The following is a 13,620-nucleotide window of genomic DNA, read 5'->3' as shown; positions in this document are numbered from 1 at the left end:
GCAATTGGTACATATCCTTTGGCAAAATTAGATCTTCAGTTTTGAGAAATATCTGTGTCTCCTGAATATGTTACTATTAAAATTTTTTGTTTATGAGAGAATCAAAATATTTGAATCCTCTAAGATGAAGCAGCCAACACACTGGAGAGATGAAGATCAGATAGAATAAAAGATCAAATTTATTGGGATTATTTTTACCTTTAGTTCAGGAATTTGAATTCTCTCCAAACTTTTGGAATATATGGTTAATTTTAAAAGAAATTAACAATCTCTTCCAACGGTTGTACCTCGTTTGCCTTCTAGCTCTCAGAGTTGATAGGTATGAAGGGGAGTTATATTTACATGCTAGAGATTTAAGAAATTAATAATTCAGCTGTGGCAAAACTATAAAATATCTGTTTCTAGAACAATGTACAAAGGGAGGTTTCTACATTATCTGTGTAGTGTTAAAGATAGAGACAGTTCTTGCTGAATTTGGGGGTGATAGTGAAGGAAAACTGAAAAAGAGTGGTCAGCCCAAAGTGGACTAGTTTTATAACAAACATAAACTGAGAGGCAAGATAGACATGGAGTCATCAGGAATAAAGGAGTAACAAGTGAGTGCAAAATATGATTTTTCAATCAAAGGGGAAATGACCTCAATAAAAACACTCATCATCTGAGAGTACCAGAATTTATGAATAGCAAGCATGTAGCATTATTTCTTAAAGCAGATTGTCTACCTGATTGCTCTCACCTATCTGAAAATGTTTATTTCTTGTTGGCCAGTATTTCACAATAGACTTTTAGAATTTAACTTCCACTCTACCTTACCAATCTTAACTGGTCTCATGCACCTTATGGTTTAGTCACATTGAATCATTCCCTATTTCTCAAATACCCCAAATGCCAAATTCCTCTTTGCCTTTACTCATTCTGTTTACACAGCCTGAGAATGATTCTCCCCTATTTTTTTCTGTAAAGTACTTAACACTCCTTCAAGCTTAAGTTCAAATTCATTACTACTATGAAAACTGACCAACGTCTCCACCCAAAATTAACCTCTGTCTCCTCTGAACTCCTATAGCGTCTTATTGCCATCTATTCTCACATATCTTGCTCTATTCTTTCATCTCGGTTAACTTTTGAGGTCAAGTACTTTGATTTATTCAACATAGTTCCACAGTGGGGACTTGAACTTCATGCCCACCTTAGGAATTCAATAATATCAAGTTACTACTCACCAAGAGTTACAGAGTTTTAGGATATATTTAAAAGGCAGAACTAAGATGATATTCTGATAGTGAATGTGGGTGTGAAAGGAGAGGAATTGAATGAATCTGAGGTTGTTGGCTTGAACTACTTGAAGGACGGTGTTGATATTTTTTTTACAGTTGGACAGGGTATGGTTTTTTAGCAGAGGATGGGGAAGACTTGGACTTTGTTTAGAATATATTACACTAAAATCCTTACTAGATATTCAAATAGTGATGTGATTAGGCAATAGGCTATAAAAGTTAGAAGTTTATGTGAGATATCTGGGTTAGAAATATAAATTTGTAAATCATAATTTTAGATGTTATTTAATTTCATGAGCCTGAATGAGATTATCTAGGAAGAAAAGGCATCTGAAGTTTGTGCCACACATATAGAGGACACGGGGACAAGAAGGATCTAGCAAAACAAAACAAAACAAAGAAACAAAAACACTGAAAAAGTGGTAGAGGAGTAATCAAGAGAGAATAATGTCCTGAAATCACAAGAGGGTAGTGTCAAATGTTTTCCAGTGGGTTAGGAGAGATGGAGCCAATAATTGACCAAGGATGTAACAACCTGGTAGTGTATTGGCAATCTTGACAAAGGTCTTTCAATTGATGGAGCTGGTTGCCTGATTTGAGTGGGAGAATGGGAGGAAGGAAAGTGGTGATAGAAAACATAGGCAATTATGTGCTATAAAGGGACCAAAAATGATAACAACAAAAGCAATGGATAACCAAATGATAGTAACCAAATTGTATTTCAATGTTTTTTAAAGGTTCTTGTATCATGGCACAGCACTAGATAGAGATTTAGAATCAAACGAAATTGTACTTATCATTGACACCCTGGGTGTCCTCAAGAATGTTATGTCAAGGGAAAATAATGTTCATCTTTTTATTCTTTGTTGTCTATCATGGTGATTTAATAGAGTAAGTACTTCATAAATGTATATTGACTCTTTGTGTGGATAATGGATGGATGTGCAGATGAATAAAAAGTGAGCCTTATACATATAGTTATAGAAGGTAATTTCCTGGCTGCCACGTATGACTGAAGTGTCCTAAGGACTAGACAAATATATATCTTAAACACATGAGATATTGGGCTTCAGGAATAAAGAGAAAATATTCTCTTTTACTTTCAAGAGATCTGTGTTTTTATACAAAAAAGTTTGTCTCTTTTAGAAAGCACTGGTTCTAATTTTCACATCCAACCTGACAAGCTCTGCCTTTTCATTGCGATATTAATTGTTGCTGTGTTGATAATGGTATATATCTTTGGGTTTCCAAAGTTACTTAGAGTTAAAATGGATGACTTCACGTAAAACATTATAACTTTGCAGTAGTACCATTTAATTTTTTCAGCTTTATTAAAGTATGGTTGATATATAAAAATTGCACGCATTTAATGTATACATTTTGGTGAGTTGGACATATACATACACCAGTGATGCTGTCACCACAACCAAGGAAATAAAACATCCCATCACCTCCAAAAGATTTCATATGTCCTTTTCTTTTTTGGTGGGCATAACTTTTAACATAAGATCTACCTCATTGCACGTTTTCAAATGCACAACACTGTATCATTAAACTATAAGCTCTTGTTCATTAGAGCAGATCTCTAGAGTTTTTTCTTAATGTATAACTGTAAACTTATACCCATTGAACTCCCCTTTCCTATCCCCTAGTAACCACTACTATATTCCCTGTTCTGTGAGTTTGACCATTCTTAGAGAGCTCCCAGAAGTGGAATCATGCAGTATTTTTCCTTCTGTGACAGAATTATTTCACTTAGCATAATGTATTCCAGGTTCATCTAAGATGTCACAAATGGAAGAATGTCCTTCTTTTTAAAGGCTGCATAATATTCCATTGTATGTATATACCACATTTTTTTATCCATTCATCTGTTGATGAACATTTGGATTGTTTCCATTTATATCCATCCTGTGTGCTGTCATTGCCCTCTATATTATATCTGTATTCATAATAAACTGCATATTATTGTGTTACAAGTTTTGCTTTAAATAAAATTCCAAACAAAATTTTAAAATATACATATTAAATTTTACATTTATTCACGTATTTGTCATTTCTGATGTTCCTTCTTTTCTGTGGAACTGCATTTCCTTTTGGTGTCATTTCCCCTCATCCAGGATGACTTCAATATTTTTTGAGTTCAAATTTGCTGATAATAAATTCTTTTTTAACAACAATTTTTAAAATATTTTTGAAGTATATTTTTAGGTATGTAATTGGGATTAGCAGTTTTTCTTCTTTTTAATTTCAGAACTTTAATTATGTTATTCCACTGTCTTCTGTCCTTTATTACTTCTAATGAGAAGTTAACTCATCATTGCATATTATATTGTTGTTGCCCTATATGTATTGTACCATTTTCTCTGGTAACTCTCGAGATTTTCAATCTATCCTTGGTTATCAGGAATATGACTATTGTGTCTTGGTGTGTATTTTCTTTTTATTCTTAGATCTGTAAAAATTTATGATTTTCATCAAATATGGTAAATTTCTGTCACTATTTATTTAAATATTTATTGTGCCCCACTCTACTTCTCCTTTTCACATGAATGTTAGACTGCTTTATATTGTCTTACAAATCACTAGACAAAGATTTGGATGGAGTTTGCATGCATATTTCAGGGCTTCACCTCTATGAGTCTTTTATTTTGGGGTTAACTCTGTGAGTTTTCTGTAACCCCAAACTTCTACTATAATTCTCAAGCCAAAAAGACTACAATTTTTGTTTAAATTCTAGCTCTCTTGCATTGAATGGACTAGAGATTGCACTCATTGAAGGGAAATATAAACATGGATCTCTCCTACTATTCCCTTCTTTTAAGGGTCAGATACCTTCCAGTTTCTGTTCTCTTTTGTTTGCTCTTCAGTGACAGTTGTTAGTGAGAGTTCATAATTTTTATCTGCAGAAGAGATTGTTAAATAGAAGTCACTCTGCCATTACTGGAAGAAGGACCTTTGTTTTATTATTTTTTAAACTTTAAATACATAGTGTATACATTCATTTGTATGCCTGATCTATTTCCCAATAATAATATAAAAAATTATAACAATGTAATTTATTATAATTGACCAAACAAGAACTTCGGTTATATCTCAAAAGAAGAAAAAGAATCTTAAAAATTTCATTATTTATTTTTTATTCATTGCTTATTTTTATAAGAAAATGAGAACTAGGAATAGCAAGCAACTTTTCAACGTGGTAAACTAGCTACCAAAAACTTACATTAATCATACTTAAAAAGGAAAGCTTAGCTATGTTCCCTTTAATTTGAAGGGAAAAAGCAATAAAAGACAGTATCTTCACTGCTACTATACAACATGTTAAGGTCAAATAATATAAAAAAAAAAGGGCATAGAGGTCGGAAGGGAAGTAATAGAATTCTTCTTAATTAGAGATGATATAATTAATAGTATAGAATATCAAACAGAATCAAAACACGACCTATTTAAACTAGTTAAACTAATTGCTGGAAAAATCAATTTGAAGAACATAATGAAATTTTTTCAATATTATCAATGCACATCTAGAAAATAAAATATAAAATAAAGCACCATTTACAATGCAGCAAAATATCAACTTTTCCCATGACCTATTTGGAAATAATTTAAAAGAAGATATGACAAAATAGAGTAATAAATTATTATCATAGATGGGACAACAGAATTTCTTTTCTTTCTTTTTTTTATGATGTAATTTAGTAAGTTTATTTAAGTAGCACTGAGACAGGACCCATGGGCAGAAAGAGATACACTTTTTGCTGTGTGAGGCTGGTGGTTATGTACTTTGTAATCAAAGGGAAGGGAGCATGCAGGGAGTATCAGATTACAAAAGTTTTGGAGAATTTCTTTGAATCTCTACTCAATAAGACAAAACATAGAAGCTTTGGTTTTCTGGGCAGATAAAGAAGAAAAAAACCTTTGTTTATAATTTCTTATCAGGAGCAGACTTTTTAACAGAGAGAAAAGTAGAATTTCAGTCTTACACCTGTGCACTTTTAAAATCCATTTATTTTTATCTTAGTCCTGACAACATATAAAATTATTTTCCAAAAATTTCCCTTCACAAACCTTCTACAACATTCTTTTTCATTCCGATTGTGTCCTTAGTCTTTTGTCTCTAAATAACGAGTCTCATTTTAGGACACAATTACTTTCTTTTTCCTTCCACAACATGTATTTTCATTTCTTATACCTTCCTTGCACATTGCTTACTTTTTACATACAGAGTTACTTTCCTTATCTTTTCCATCAGTCTTAATTACATTTTAGCTTAGAAACCTTAGTCTCCAGTGAAAATTAAGTAGTAACCAATTGTGAACTGTCTGTTACAACAGAGTTCTTTAGATTGGCAAATATATGAATGCATTGCATAATTTCTAAAAAACATATGTCTTCCCATAGTACAATCTTTCACTAAAGCATAATGTATGTATACCAACAGACTGAAGTATCCTCAGTTTCTCCATAATAAGAAGCCAGAAGCACAAACCTATGTTCAATAATCAGTGCTTTAGTATTTTATCTTATTTCAGAAAGACTTGGATATCCAATAAGTCCAACCCAATTTTTCAATTAACTTAGCAAAATTTTAAAGTTTCAGTTTACCAAAGATTTTGAAAACTATCTAAAAGTTTTATCTATAAGCTTTTTATTTATTCAACCTACTTGTTTTTAACAATTATGCATGAAATTCCATGAGACACAAAATTGACCATCATTCTAAGCCATCATTCTAAGCCATCATTCTAAGCCTGTCTATCTTAATTAAACTAACAAACTTAAATTTGCTTTAATTCAGAATGTGTTACACCTGTGCCTACTAAAATCAATCAATTTGTTCCCCACTGTCAATTTTTACCCGGGTCACCTGTGGGGAATATGAAGGGGAATCCTTGGGTCCCTTCATACTGATTTCGGAGGTGCTTCAGTTAAAGCCTCATAAAGAGGTTGCCCAATAGCGTGGGGTGCTCTTTGCTCCTCCATAGTGAGGGTGGGGGAGCAGGACCCAATGGCGCCAGAGGCACCGAGGCTGGTACAGGAGCCAGTTATGTGAACCATGCCCAGGGTGGTGCAGAAACAGGAGAAGGGGGGAGGTGGAGGCAGAAGAGGTGAGGTGCTGCCAGTAAGGCTGGAGGCTATAAAAGCCCAGACAGAAGAAATAGGACTACCAGCCCTAAAGCTCATAAACTTGGACAGATGAACATTTCCTTCTACCAGCAAAAAGTGAAAATAGCAATCAATGTCCAATAATTCATTGATTATAGAAACTATGAAGGGGTGCTGCTAAGCAGTGTTGGGACCATTCAGACAGAGGCATGGGAAGAAGGCACCTATGGCCAAACACTTGAGTTCCGTAGAGGAGGTGATGGCCAGTCAAGAAGATCCGCTCGGCCTACCTGGTGGTTTTACCAACCAGAACTAATATGAGAAAAGTCTTTGTGAAGAAAGGAGCCATTGACTGAAACATCCAGGTCAAAACTTGTTGATAGACCTCCTACTTTCCCTTCAGAAGAAGGTGCAGCTGTGATGGATATTATTATTGGAGAATGGAAAGGCAATTTTAGAGGGAAAGAAGTACAGCCCATATGAAGAATGGGGAGAAAAATACTAAGTTAACTAAAGCAAGTACCTTTTACAAATAAGAGAGAATTTTTTCTTCTGCCATCAATAAAACCAATGTACTGTTAAAAAAAAACCAACAAAGTGGGGGAAAATGACAGGGAAAAAGATGATAGGGCACCTCCCTGAAACAAAAGGAGTTTCAGCAGCTGCTTGGGGATGTTCCTCAAAGTCCTGGGTCCCAAGGTAGACTAACCAGAAAGTTGGCTTCAATTATCATAGCAATTAACCCAGGAATGAATGAGGGAGAAAACTCCCCATACAACGAGTCAGGGAACATTCATCCAGTCCTCTCAAGATATATTTCAGATCTGACACAGAAAAAAGAAGCAAACAAAAGAAGAGTGTCTCAGTACAAACAGAGGGAGGTATGTATAGGATCTTGGCAGGAACCGGTTTACAAGAGAGACAAAGGGTGGGGGAGGTCACGTAGAGAATAGGACAGAACACAGGTAAGGTGGTGGATTAACAGAAATAGAAGGGTCTGAGGCAGCTGAGCTGATGATGATTGGTTGGCATGGTAGAGGGTGAGGGGATGGGTGTTCTCAGACCCCCTAAAGGAGTATGTACAGATCACGGTTTGGATATAGGCCATAAAGACCTAACCATATGAGATTACAGTCCATTTTTCTGGTCAGACCCCCCCCCCCCCAGCCCAGTTTATATCGAAGACAACATTGTTACAAAAGAAACATACTTAGGAAGGACTTATACAGAGTCAAACTGGCTCCAGTTTCTCAAGATGCATCCCAAGGGAGTGTCAGAAGGGATTGAGGATTTAGAGGAAAGATAGACAGTGACAATCTCCTGGACTAGAGTTATCCCTGCTGAACCCCAAGAGCATCGCCTTGGATAGTCTGTGCCCCAGGGACATTTCCCTGGAACCATCAAATTGTCATCCCTGGTGCAGGTGAGCATCTCCAACCTGTCAAACTCTTAGGCCTACCACACCTCCTGAAGAGGGAACCCTGCCCATTCTTCCTTTCAATTAACAGGAATTTCCTTGGGAGATGGGAGAAGTCTGCCCTACACTGAGATTGCATTTAATCTGGCGAACCAGTGGTTTTTGTTTCCTTTTTAGACCTTCTCCCAGATAGATCAGAAAGAAAGAGTAGAACAAAGGAGAACAGTGAAAGCAACTTTTCAGCACAAGGAAGGCAAGAGTTGGAGATTCACTGATGAAGAGAGTCTCTCAACCCAATGTCACCTTGTCCTTTTATGGTTGCCAAAATGATATTACCAGGTGAAGTGGGGAGACACTGGGCCCTGAGGGCTTGACCCAGCTAGACCCAAAGGAATCCCTGAAGGTTCCTGGTCTTGTCACGAGAAGGAATGCAAGGACGGACATGCAGCACAGCAGATGAGTAACAGGAGTGGGGACGTTTATTAAAGCAAAAAGTACACTCTCGAGATCTGAGAGCAGGCAAGGTCAAGACAGAGAGCGGCACACCCTGGGAGCTGGACTTTTTATTGACAGCGGTTAACCAGGGGGTGCAATATTTATTATTTGGGGGTGGGAAGTAAAGTTTGGCACTTCGTCTTTAAATCCAAATTGACTCTAATGTGTTAGGAGACAGCCCAAGAGGGAATCTTTTGGGACTGAAGAAGTTGATCCCATAGTTAAATCCCATAGTTAAATCCCACAAAATGAGGAAGATACATTAACTAAGAATTCATTACCAAAATCCCCCACAGCTTCCAAGTGGCATCTCACTGAGAATATTGCTGAAAGTTCCTGGAGTTTAGAGTGGCAGGAAGCATCACTCTTCTAGACTGCTTGACACCTTTGTACTACTTGAGAAAGGATGTCAACCTTCCTTCCTTCCCTACCTCATCCTAGCCCACAGTAGGTGCTGGTGAATGAACTGAATGCCACAGAAACATTGATGCTGCCTCTTTCAATTTCAAGAATTGATATATTTGGCAACCAGTAATAATAGCTTTTTAAGCCTCTAGATCTTGTACTAATGGATGAGATGGAGGTTGTGATGAGATGCCTTTGTTGAGTAGGGGCGGCTATTTTATATCATATTAAGTATTCATATATCTAAGCCAGGAGTATCTCTAATCTGAGAGCAGGACCAAGAATGCCAAATAGTCCACAGGTAAGGACAAATGAGAGACATGAAAAAACAAAAGTGTAGAATTCCTGTCTAATCTTGGCAGCTTTCTCATGAGCTTTATCCATGATCCAGTCCCAAGGGAGTGGTCTGCCATCAGGTGAGTGCCCCAGTTGGGTAATAGCTCTGACGACCCCTTTCAGGAAGCATCCAGTCAAATGTATCTTGGATTTCATGCTCTTTGAGGGATCATACCAGGTTATTTAGGAGGAAATCTTACATGGGAATCTTAAGATCAGTAGCCTTCCTAATGATGTGTATGGTTGCCCCATGCCTAAGAAGAATCCAAGTATTAAAAGAACAGGTAAAACAGAGAGAGTGATTTCTGAGCCCAACACCATTATGGCCAAGGTCCTAGTGTCTTGCTGGGCTGCAGGAGCCTGTTCCTCCCCGTAGCGTGGCCATGAGCAAGAAGTTCTCTCCTGAGCACTTGGACAAGGCACATTCCGATGGGTCATACTATTCAGAACATCTCCAAAAAAGAATAGGTAAGGAAAAAAGACTGGGGGTAAAGAACACTTACTAAACCACACAAAAGCTCTTGTATTCATTTTTGTCACTTTCCCCATACAGGCCACCAAAAATGGTGTGGGTCATAGAGCGCAATGGTCAAGAAGGAATTCTTGAGACATCGTATAATGTAACTCAGTAAGTTTATTTAAGTAGCATGGGGACAGGACCCGTGGGCAGAAAGAGCAGTGGAGCAACACGGTTTTAATGTAATTTCACTACAGTACTAATTCAGATTTTTCCAAGATATTTTTGTGAAATGAAATGAACATATTCTAAGTTTTTTTGGGGAAAAGAATGTCCTAATAACTAAGTCCAGTTCTAAGAAACAAGAGCTAAGGGAAAGAATTAGTCCATCAGATTCTAATGTTGAATTGTTTTTAAAAAGCATTAAAACAGATTTGCAGGAAATGAAAAGCAGATCAATAAAACAGAATGTAGAGGTTAGTCACATGTTTTATTATAAATAATAAATGTGGCACAATAATTCAATGAGAAGGATTGTTTGATCCATAGCACAGTTAATATTGGTTCATTGCCTATATGCCTATATAAACAGCTCATTAACAAATATAGTTATACTTCTACTTTGCAGTGACAGGGGCGAGGACGTGCTACCCCAAAATATGAGAATTTGGCATACTGAATATTTTAAGTTGAAGGAGTTTGAAAAAACAGCAGAAGTAAGGTCGCTCGGCCCTTCCCCCTACCCTTCCTGTGACAGATCATAAAACCCATAGCGGTACTTGCTCTCCCTTTACCTGGAGGAGAGGAGCACTCTTGTTTCCAAAGACACAAGGACACTGAGAGAAGTTGAACAAATAGGACTTCCTAAATTTCTCCCAGTTTAGTATACTTACCTCATGGTCTATAACTTACTATATTTCTCCGTGAATGTTCACTTTTCATCAAATGTAGTGTAATGATACACAGGTCTGTTTCTTCGGATCCTCTTTCCTCATGCAGTTTCCTATACCGTATAAAACCTATATTAAATAAATTTGTATGCTATCCTGTTGTCAATTTGTCTTTGTCAGTTTAATTTTCAGACTCAGACAAGGACCCTAAGAGGGTTGAGGAAAGCTTTTTCCTCCCCTAAAGCATCATATAAGCTAATTGGATAGATTAGATTTTGTCTAAATTACATAAGTAAAGTTAAAATACTAACAGAAAAAACTGTAGTAGGAGAATATGTATGTGATCTGGAGTTTGCAACAGGAAACCTAAGGAAACTCAAATGCATGTAATAGTGAAACAATCGCAAAATTAAGGATTTTTATTGAATGACGACACAAAATATTAGTTAAGTGACAGGTGATAAATTTGAAAAAAAATATGCAGTAACGAAACCATTACATAAAACTGTTTTACCAACTTTGAGATGTCTTTGATTTTTTGAAATCTTATTATTTTATGTACTACTAAGAAAGAAAAATGCTACTAAATAAATTACAGTACAACATTCTATCATTATTTAGAACTTTTTATTTATAAATATCAAAACCATTCATTTAAATTTATTTGGATATGAAAGTACTGTCTATAGGAAAAGCAATGGCCAATTTCGTATGCTATAAGATCCCTCTTAATTACCGAGATGTTTTAATGTGTAACTAAGGTGCATCTTACATGTGGCATATAAGAATATCTAGAATAAACAAGAATCCCTGTAAATCAGCAAGAAATGTATTGAAATCTAATTGGAAAATAGGAAAAATAATTTGGATAAGTTATTCACAAAAAGGAAAACCTAATTAGCTATTATAATACAAAGAGGTATATCAACTTGTTAGTACCGGATAATTGCAAATTTTAAACACTAGACACTTTTTAAAAGTTATCAGATAGGCAATGATTAGAAAGTTGTATAATACAGTAATATGCTAGTACATATTTAGCCTCAATATTTATTATAGTGTAATCTGTATTCTACTCCTAGGTATGTGTATGAACTCACACAAGCCCAGAAACCTATGTAGAAATATTTCTCACAATATATACAACAAAGAGAGGGGCACCTGGGTGGCTCAGTCGGTTAAGTAGCCAACACTTTATTTCAGCTCAGGTCATGATCTTAGGGTCCTGGGATCGAGCCCCGTATTGGGCTCTGTGCTCAGCATGGAGTCTGCTTGGGATTCTCTCTCTCTCTCTCTCCATCTGTCCCTTTCCCCCCGTTCTCCCTTTCTCTCTCTCTCAAATAAATAAATCTTAAAAACAAAACAAAACAAAAAGCACAGTATATACTAACAAGTGGCTCAAAGCAACCTATGTATTCATCATTAGGAGAATGGACAAATAAACCGTGGGAGTGACACGCCATAGGATGCTCTTCGGCTACCAGAAACAAAGAACTATTGGCATACAGCAGCGAGTGCATACACCACTTTGTGTGTTCCTAAGGTAGAATTGAATAAATACAATATAAATTAGTGTGAATGAGTTTAAGGCAAATACATTTACCAAAATCAAAAGTTACACACATGAAATAAAAAATATATTTTGCAAAGATACATACCTATTTAAGGGCATATAAAAGACATTAGTGGGATGCAGTTGAAATGGCAAATGAAAACAAAAATAAAGAAAGAAAAAAAAAACAGTAAAAAGAACAAAAACCTAGCTTTATGGACAAAGGATGGAAGTAACATAAAACGACGAGCATGATTAACTCAGTTTTTACTTTAACCGGTCATATTCACAGAACTACATTCTTCCTCTTGATTCTTCAGTTTCCTATTACCTCTGCAATTATGTTTTGTCTTGATGAAAAATATACAGTGACAGACAGGATTCACTGATTTGGATATATTAATATTTGCTATACATGCATCTTGACTAACCAAAACTTTCTAACTGGTTACCTTTTCACTTTGCTTCATTTTGCACTGGTACCATTAGAAATGTGTTTTTCTCTCTTACAGTCAATTACACAATTAAAACATGCTTGCAATTTTCATTATTCTCAGATTTTCACCTTGTTTTATAGGCAGTGTATGGGCCATTCTGTAAAGGGGCTAACATAGGGAATATGGGATTATAGGCATGAAAGTTCTTAATGCTTTTAGGATGTAAAGTACTCAGATGAAAGGAAGTCTTTATCTTTAGTATTAGGTGGTTAAATTTGACATAATTAAAGTATCAAGAGAATTAACAAATATAAGGGGAACAAATCATTCTGACGAAATTCAAAAGGAAAGCTTGCTTCAAATTCCTTTATTCTCTTTAGAAGAAAGTGCGTACCAGGTCAGACAAGGGGAAAAGATTAGACAAAATTTATAGTAAAACTGTATTTGTTTTATAAATGCATGGCATACAGAATTTGGAAATTAAATGAGGATACACAGTAAAATTTAAATCTTGCTAAACGTTTCTCCAAGTTCCCAAGTTTTCTTCCTCTGAGTGATTCACTAATATTAAAGTTTTGTGTTCTTTTTAAGGATGTTTCACAGGTATGTCCACATGTTTGTATTCATATGTATTTGAACACAGACGGATATAGCTTTTGACTGGTTCATTGACATTTTATTCATCCAAAATAATTCTTTATAAGATGAAACAATATAAAAAATTTTGAATGAGTATAGGAATGCTTTACCAACCACAAAAAGTAGCTATTAGGAGAACACGAGGTGCTGGTAACCTGGTTTAGTGTCTGGTTGCAAAGTCAGTCATTATGTACTGAATCTCCCCAGCCGCTTCCCATGATTAGCTCTCCCGCGCAGAAGTTCATTAGGCACAGACCTGTTAAAAGTTTCACACTGAGGGTTACAAACCTTACTGTTATTTGAAAAGTTTATGCCCCGGTTGCAAGAAAAACTCTGAAATTTTAACTAGCAATACATTGAGGGACCAATTTCCTTTTAAGCTCTAGGAAACACAGATCTAAACCTCATATAGTGCAAAAAGTTTCCCGTGCATACAAAAGTTTCTTGTTATTGAGACTAGAAATTTTTTTCTAAATTGACTCTTATATTCTCCTTATATTGCAAAGGGATAAAGGGTAGAAATTTATTCCCTCTAATAAAATTTGATTATAAAATATAGACATCTGAAACTAATGTTATCTCTACCTTTCTCTCTTTCTTGCTGTA

This window comes from Ursus arctos, unplaced genomic scaffold (genome assembly GCF_023065955.2).
Source record: "Ursus arctos isolate Adak ecotype North America unplaced genomic scaffold, UrsArc2.0 scaffold_6, whole genome shotgun sequence".
In the NCBI taxonomy this organism is placed as follows: Eukaryota; Metazoa; Chordata; class Mammalia; order Carnivora; family Ursidae; genus Ursus; species Ursus arctos.
The sequence above is the reverse complement of the archived record's forward strand: the minus strand, read 5'-3'. Positions refer to the sequence as shown.